At 39.8% G+C, this 8,392-nt stretch overlaps 1 protein-coding gene across 3 annotated transcripts in view; it reads right to left on the bottom strand.

The window, feature by feature from the left end:
• Positions 1-7,509, bottom strand: part of insyn1 (inhibitory synaptic factor 1) — a 148,450-nt gene extending 140,941 nt beyond the window's left edge. For 2 of the 3 annotated variants that reach the window (XR_013283268.1, XM_077519780.1), the window contains exon 1: positions 7,458-7,509. The gene's annotated coding sequence lies outside the window, so the exon portion shown is untranslated. The remainder of the gene's footprint in view (positions 1-7,457) is intronic. The other variant, XR_013283271.1, reaches the window with a different exon arrangement.
• Positions 7,510-8,392: the final 883 nt, after the last annotated feature.

Here is an 8,392-nt window from a genome sequence, read left to right on the forward strand (position 1 = left end):
TGTCCAAAAACATTGAAAAACAATTTCTCAGTCTTAGTTAGCTATTTGTGAAATTCACTCACGTCCTATTCATCTCTTGGGGGTCTAAGCCTCCCCTGTCCATAAAATCTAGTGGCCCAACATGTTTTTCTTACTGCACCAAACATGGATCTTCCCTACAAGAATGAAAGATTTATCATTTCGTGTTATAATGGTTAGCACTCTGGACTGTAAAATAAATCCAGCCTTCAAATCCAACTTGAAGCTTCTCCCACAATCTGAATTTCCCTACTTCTCAGAATAACTGGGCATAATCACAATGATGACAATTATTATTGCCATAAGAGGTTTCTAGATGTAATTATTAGCCCTCTTGACCTCTCAGTTCAAAATCAGATGGCTAGATAAAATTTGTAAACCTCTTGTTATATATATATATATATATATATATATATATATATATATATATATATATATATATATATATATATATATATATATATAATTAAAAACTGGGAACAGAAATTGTTATTATTATGGTTTCTTATGTGCTAGTTTGTTAGTGGATGGGGACTGTATAATGTATTTTTGCTATCAATCTAAAATAGAAATAAAATCCTCCATCAACCAGGATGTAGCCTGCTAAATGCTAACTAATAGACAATTAAAGAAAATACAATAATTTATTGTTGTTGTTTACCTCTTCTTGTCAGACAAGATATTAAAGTTCTTTTTCTCCAGCTATTTCCTCATACTGTGATATTGAATTATAATTTAATTCAAATGGCCAACATGCAGTTTTACGAAGTCTATGTGGGATCACTGTTTGAAAATCTCTTTAAAAATACCAGTGGTTCCTGAAAAATGTCAGCATTCCAGTCTCACCGTTTCATTAAATTCAACAAAATGGATGTTTGTTTGTCTCCAGCAGGTATGTCGCGGAAACAAACTCATTTGAAATTCAACTTCTCTGCATGTGAGACATCACCTCAGGGAAGCGAAATGGGAGAGTAAAGCTACAAATAGACAATCTGGCAAAGCATTTACTCAGCAAATTGCTACAAGTCTCAGGTGACATATCAATCCTATTAGGTGGAGAAGACTTGTCCCAGGTGCGTAACTCTGCCTCGAAGCGAGCACCCGGAAACACGAGTGTACGCGACGTGAGAGGGGGATGAAGTGCAGTGCAAGTGGCATTCCCTCATTAGGTGCCACGGAATTTGTTGACTAAGCTTGGTTGTTAAAATGATGTTTGGACGGCCGGGCCTCTTGGAAGTGTTTTATCTCTGACTTTTTGACATGTAGCATGTAAGGTGTAATTGTGGAGATGCACATCATGCATATCTCTCTCTCTCTCTCTCTCTCTCTCTCTCTCTCTCTCTCTCTCTCTCTCTCTCTCTCTCTCTCAGCATTATTAACTGACATACAAGTGTACAAAGTACTTTACCACAGCAAAACAAATACTCTTTGTTCATCTTTGTGGAATAAGGGTCACAGAGAAAAGCCAAGAAACACCGTTAATCCTTTGGCGTTAGCTAAGCTTGAACTGTAACATAATATGCTAAAAGACGTCTATTCGTCATACTGAAGAACAACTACTTCCTGCTTCCGTGTATAAGAATCATGGGAAATATAGCCCTGCTACGCTAATCCTGTGGTTGCTGGTCAGACCCAACGCCCGCTGAGCTTTTCTGGCGGCATAATTTCAATGTTACAATACGGAATCGGCGCAAATAAATGCCACAGCCAGCTTCCAATAGCTGCCGGGACCGAGTAAATAAGGTTGGAAAATGGTGAGTGTACTGACTTATTTAGAGCTGTTGACTGCCAACCAACATAGCATTGAGCATTAGCTAAAGTAATAACACAACCAGATTGACTAGCGTTTACATTTGTTATAATTTTCTCCTGATAAGATCTTATAAATAGTGTCCTGTTTTTAATTTTGAAAATGTGGTCACTGGAAGTCAAATCTTTAATTTTTTTGTGACTTTTGATATGTCTTTTTCACAGCATCATGCAACAAGATAATTAGATGACGAGATGGCTGGGACAAAATCTCACATCTATGTCTCAGCATTAAGTCGCCTATCCTGGTACATATATGTTTTGTCCTGCCTCTGTTATGGCTTTGATACTATCTCCAGAGCCTTTGCCGTCCCATGCTGAAAAAAAGGTGGAAAATGCTGAAAAGAATGGTGCAGTATGTGTATCCATGCATGGACAACTTATAAATGTAATCAAAGTGAAGTGACGGTGTGCGGAGGAGCAGCGGAGTCGGCAAAATAATGAAGCGCACACACCTGATAATAATGAGTCGGAGGGCTCCATCAGAGGGTGTGAAAGTGCTGAGTGGGGCAAATGAAGGTAAGTCCCTCAGGACTCGTTTGAGAGGAACAAGGTGCTTCGAGCAGCTCAGAGGCCACCAACGAAAACGATAAAAAAAAAAAAGAAAAAAAAAAGTACAATTATACATAATTACAGCCTTAAATTTGTGGGCGAAGGGACTCCTTTACCTGCCATATTGGCCCAGGACTCCACTGTGGCGGTAATTACTATTGTCGTACTAATTTACAGTCATGCCTTCATGTGTAGTCTATCACAGCTTTCAACACTGACCCGGAACAGTTTCTGGAATCAGTAAGGATGGACAATTGACAGAAATATCAATCCATTTTCATGACCGCTTATTCCTCACAAGGGTGGCGGGGGTGCTGGAGCCTAACCCAGCTGGCTTCGGGCAGACAGAAATATCCTCAATACCAATTAGGAGATTGACGATCAATAGTTAGTTCATTGTTAATTATCTTTTTATTTATTTATTTATTTATTTACCAAGGTTTGTACACCAAACGTGACGTCACACTGGAAGGGTCTATACAGAAAGCTAGGCTAACTGCTAGCTTATCTGGTACAGCACATTGTAATTGCGTACAAACAATTCTTGTCATTGGCACTGTGCTCAGGATAATCAGCACTTATTGGCATGTTTTTCTCTCAGGCCTGAGTCAAAATTCACTTGTCCCAAATCAATGACAATTACATGTTGAGTTGAGTCTTGTTTCATGTGGCTACTGAGTCAAAGCGCAAAGCCAGGCAGCCAACAGAAAGTTGAAAGTTGGCCTATTTTTGTGCCGTCACTCGCACAGTGCGTCTTATTCTCCATGTTACTTTCTACAGTGATATGTGACTTATTTTGCTTCTTATTTATCAGATGTTTTTCTTTGTTCTCCCTGTGTCATTGTTTCCCCCGTGTTGCCCTGACCCATTTGCTCTGCTCGCTGCAAAATCCAATATTTGTCGATACGCTCCCTGCCTCGCTCTCTGTAAATATATTTTCAAAATCCCATTGATGTTTGTGTCTTTTTTTTCCCTCCTCCTCTCCCGCTCTCATTCTCTCTCCGTCGGTGCAAATGGAAGGCTTGTAATGAGATTGATTATTTTAATACAGCCAGGCGGAATCAAGCTCTCCCGCACAAGCTCCATTCTCTCGTTCCGCAGTATTTATGAAGTCGCGGAATGAAGCACTTCCGTTTTTGTGTCGTGACGTTGTCGGGGAGGACGTGTCAACTGACGACAAAACTGATTATGTGCGCAGTGAATGATGCTTCCCTGTGACATAAATCCAGCCGTCACTCGATAGAGGAAAATATAAATCTTCGATCCCTTTGCACATCATGTCCGAGTGGCTGGAGTCTTAAAACTGTTCTGTCTTTTAGATTAATGTTTATCTGATAGGTTGGCCCTCTCATCTTGTTAGCACTACATCAAAATGGACAGCACTTTTGAAGCTGGGCCAGGGTTCCCAAACTCTGGGACTACCCTACTACCCTACTCCAGACTATGTGATGTCAAGCTACTAGTATTGTTTATGTCAAGTCATTAGATGACTGATTCTGCAAAGCTCAACACTTTAGCTGTCACCTATGTTGCTGTTTTTAAATACTGCTAAACTGACATATCTTAACAAAAGAACATTTTGTGTCAGGGGGTGTGAGTTAAAGAAACTCTACGTTTTTAATAACCTATAATGTGACAGCAAGGCAAAACAACAAATCCCTTGAGGCCAAGTGTATCCACAGACTAAAATATAATGAAAATGTCAGTTGGTAAAAACATACACTTTTATGGACGTGCCTTTTGGCCACTAAATGCCCATATCCTCTATTCAAGGGAAATGGGAAAACAGTGCTGAGGTTTATCACTTGGATATGAATAGCAATGTAGATGACAGAAGCAAACAATTAGTCATATTGTCGTGTCGGTAATGATTGACATATTGGCTCGAACAGACGCAGTCAGTCACTAATTACGTGTAGACTAACCAATGGCTGTTCGAGTACTGAGTGACACAATCATCTATATTCAATTATGCCTGGAATGATTGAGACAAAGACTAACCAATGTATGGATAAATAGATATATGTCTAGTTGGGAGTACTACGTGTAACTACGGACATGTAGGCTCACCAAAATAATAACGATGGACATGTCGATTAACTAATGACTGCATGAAAAATGGGTGGCACAACCTACCAATCAGCAAAGCTGCCTAGAATGATTGACAGGTAAGTAGGGCTGTAAGAACAATTAGTGGTGCTTCCAGTAGAATCGACATGTAGGGTTCTCCATTTTATTTGTAAAAGGTTTGTTTTGGGTCATAATAAAAAAGGTATTCCTCAGAAGCTCAGTAAGTGTTTTCTTCCTTAGGCCCAATGGACCTTGGAAAGGATTTCCATTTGTTTTCTGCCAAGGGTCTTCTTCTTTTTGGTTCCAGAATGAGTCTTATTAATTTTGTTCAGAAATTGATTCGTCGACATTGACCAACATCTGCATGACGAGTAGAAGTTAAGCAAGGACCTTTCGTGGTTTTGTCTGCTTTGACTAACATGTTGAATAACCTTTGACCACAGAAGGAAAGTGGGAAAGAACCGACCAGTCAGAGTTCTGTCATGAATGATTTTCATTTAAACTAACGAATGAGTGCAGGAAAACTAAGTGACCAATCACTCAGTTTTCTGACCATTAATGATTGGCATGTAGATTAACCAAAATCTGCACAAAGACAATCAATCAGCGGTGATTTTAACATGCAAACTAACCAAGGACTAAAGCAACACGAGGTGACCAAACCGTTAAATCATGGCTGTTGCCATTACTGATAGATACGTCGACTAGCCAACATCTGCAAGACTGAGACAGAAGCGTCCACAGTGCAGTGGAAGAATACATACACTAATGATTTTTAGGTCCTAAAAGGAGATGTTTCGGGCAAAAACAGATGTCTGGTTACCTGAAAACAACTTCTGCAGTGGAGCTAATACACTCAAAATACACTCACCATTTGTTTTAGTTGAGGACAGGTTCATATTGTTTCATAATGAGGTCATGACTTGGGATTGAGAATTGGTGGCCCATGAAACAAATTCTACGAGGCTTCATCATATATTAAAGAGTGATATAATATGTTTCGATGGCCCTCGGGAGTGGAAAGTCCCAATGGCCTGCTGTACTTTGCAGAAAAGGAGTTGTTCCAGCAGCTACAAATGTCAGCATTAAAACAAGGTAAGAGCGATAGAAGAGCGCAGGGGATATAGACACGTCATTTACGGAGCGCCGTTCTTTATTGCTTTGCTATATGAATCTATACACAAAGCTCCCAATATGAGATAAAACAACAAGACAGGGTGGTGCTGTGAGCAACCAAATGAATTGAATTTCATGTTCAACAAATTGCATCAGGTAGCTATCTGGTTCCACTGTGACGATTTAGATGCCTTTATCCATTTATATTTTTGCAGCATATCCCATTGTGAAGCTCCTCATCACTTCACCTCCGGCACAATAAAAGGGTGAACGAATGCACGCCCAGCCCACGCATCTCCGAACATTACACCCTTGTGATCCATTTACATGCTTGGTTCAAGTGTCACTTTGAATTAACCATAACCTCTGATTTTAGAACTATTTATTCAGGTCTAGTGCTCATTTAAGAGGAGAATAAAAAATCCCCAGAATCCCAAAAGTTATTTATCCCAGGTAGGCATCATAGTGTGCAAGTGGTGAGAATATCGGTTCAGTAAAGATTTTAGTCGGAGTTTTGCCAAATTGTGATGTCACACGATTCATTGAAGACTCTAAATTGTCCATAGCTGATATAGATATTAATATTTAGTAAGACTGGATCAGGTATTTCTTCCAATAACCCAATCACTGTTTCATTTGCTCTATTGATCATCGCATTGACTTTATACCAAGTTTAACAGCTGTGCTTGAAAATGTCATTTTTATGTCTTGACTGTGTGGCTGTGATTGAAAAGCTGCCAGTTATTATACAATTTCCCCTTTGCATGAATAGCATAAATAAGTGATGCACTTTGGTGACAGTGCACACAAGCGTGCAAACAGACAAAAATGCCACTGGATGGCTGCCAAATGCAGCTTTGATGGAAATTTACAGCCTGGGTTCAGCCTATAGATATAAATTGCATTTCCAAACACAATTTCCCTGGACTTATAAATACACAACATGCTGTATAGAAAATAAAACAAAAGCAGATGGGGGGGAAAAACAAACAATTTCGTTTACTCCCATCTTGCATCCACCCACCACATGTACAGCGTAATTTCGTTGTACATGGTGAAATGCTGCGACAAGCGCAGATGTGTCCTATAGGCACCTCTATGATTTCATTTCAAGCAGACGCCATTTCCTAACCGCTGACATCCTTTCAATCGCATTAGACGTGCTTTATGAAAATGACCTAAATCATAGCAAGTGATAAAAGATTGTTTATCCACGTCTTGCTGCAGGAACAAAAGAACCCCCTTGATCATTAACAGTGATGCGTGGATGTGCGATTGCAAGGCTTGCGCATGACCCAGATTGCAAAAAATGTTGAAATTGATGTAGCCCCACGCGCAAAGGGAGTGAATTTTTCATTGCGTCATATGGCCGTCGTTGGTGTTTGGGCGGTGTGGGGGCTTCGCAGGCAAACAGGGAGACTAATGAGCGTGTTTCGCTCCGTGTGCTGTGGCTTCTACTTTACTGCTGATAAGTGAATACATTAGGAGCTACTTTCTAAGAGTAATAAGCAGTTCGGGAAAGCACCGTGTTTCCACGGACCCTATTCGAGCCCGGTGACAATCCTATTAAGAAAACACTGTGTGCTGTTAGTGTGACGCAAATTGGCTACAAGTAGCCTGGCCCATCTCCAGGCATGACTCAAGGTGACGGCACCGCCACAAAGGCACAGAGTTACTGTCAAGATCAATACTGGCATATTGATGGCATAGGGCACGCAGCCATTTGTTTAATGTGGTGCTCTGGAATGGAACTAAACAGTAAGGTATAGAAACCGGGACAGTACGCTGTTTGTTTGGGGCAGAAATTAGGGCTGTGAAATGCAATTACAATTTCAATTATTACACTCCACAATTATAAATCAGTATAACCATTAAAAAAAAGCAATACTCACCGACTCGTCTTCATTTTTCATTTGGTCTGCTCCTCCTTGATTCTGCTGTCAGGGTTGTGTCTCAGCTTTATGTTTGCAACATTAAAGCATCAACTATAAGATCACAGCAGCTCTATCGCTTTGAACAATGCAAAAGGGTAAGAGAATGGGGTAGGTATATTCTCAATTTTCACTATTTGTTTTTTAAGCAGTCCAGAAAAATGTCCTATTTTAGAAACGGTGACATGTAAGAATTCAAAATTTGTACTTGCTCACAATAATAAAATGATCATGACTTGTTAAGAACAGTTTGGTATCACAAGGAGCCTGAAATGATGTAAAATATATTTATCATGAGGTAAACATAAAGTATATGTTATAAAACTAATTACAATATATAGTGAACAATGAACAAAAATAGTGGAAAGAAAACAGTCTGGTTAGACGTCAGTGTTCTTTTGCGCTGAATCTTAAACTGTTTCTCCCCATTCTTGTGTTTTAACTTGCCGGTACTTAAAAATCAAGTACCAGCCTATATATAGCTGCTATAACTGTCATGGCCTGGGTCGCATGCGCCAGAGTTCATGACCTGTTATGTGTCTGTTTAGGTACTGATGTGACAAGTGTCTGTTTACAAAACGTGATGTTTGTGATGTCAACCTTTAATCCTTTAGGTGATGTCTGGACCTATGCGATGTCGTCTTTAGTCCTTTACAATTCACTGCCTGTGGGTGCAGTCTGAGAATTGTGTGTGGTTTGCCGGATTATTGTCCAACTGTCCTGTGTACTGCGTCTCTGGGTTTCTGCCTCTCGATGTGAATAAATAGATAAAATCTTACTGGTGTCTGCATTTTGGGATCCAATCCTTGAGCACACAACAATAACTGTCATATGGTGTTCCACAGAGTTTTGTATGTGTGTCCCTTGTAATGAGGTCAAGTATGATTGAAAATGCA

This window comes from Festucalex cinctus, chromosome 4 (assembly GCF_051991245.1).
Source record: "Festucalex cinctus isolate MCC-2025b chromosome 4, RoL_Fcin_1.0, whole genome shotgun sequence".
In the NCBI taxonomy this organism is placed as follows: Eukaryota; Metazoa; Chordata; class Actinopteri; order Syngnathiformes; family Syngnathidae; genus Festucalex; species Festucalex cinctus.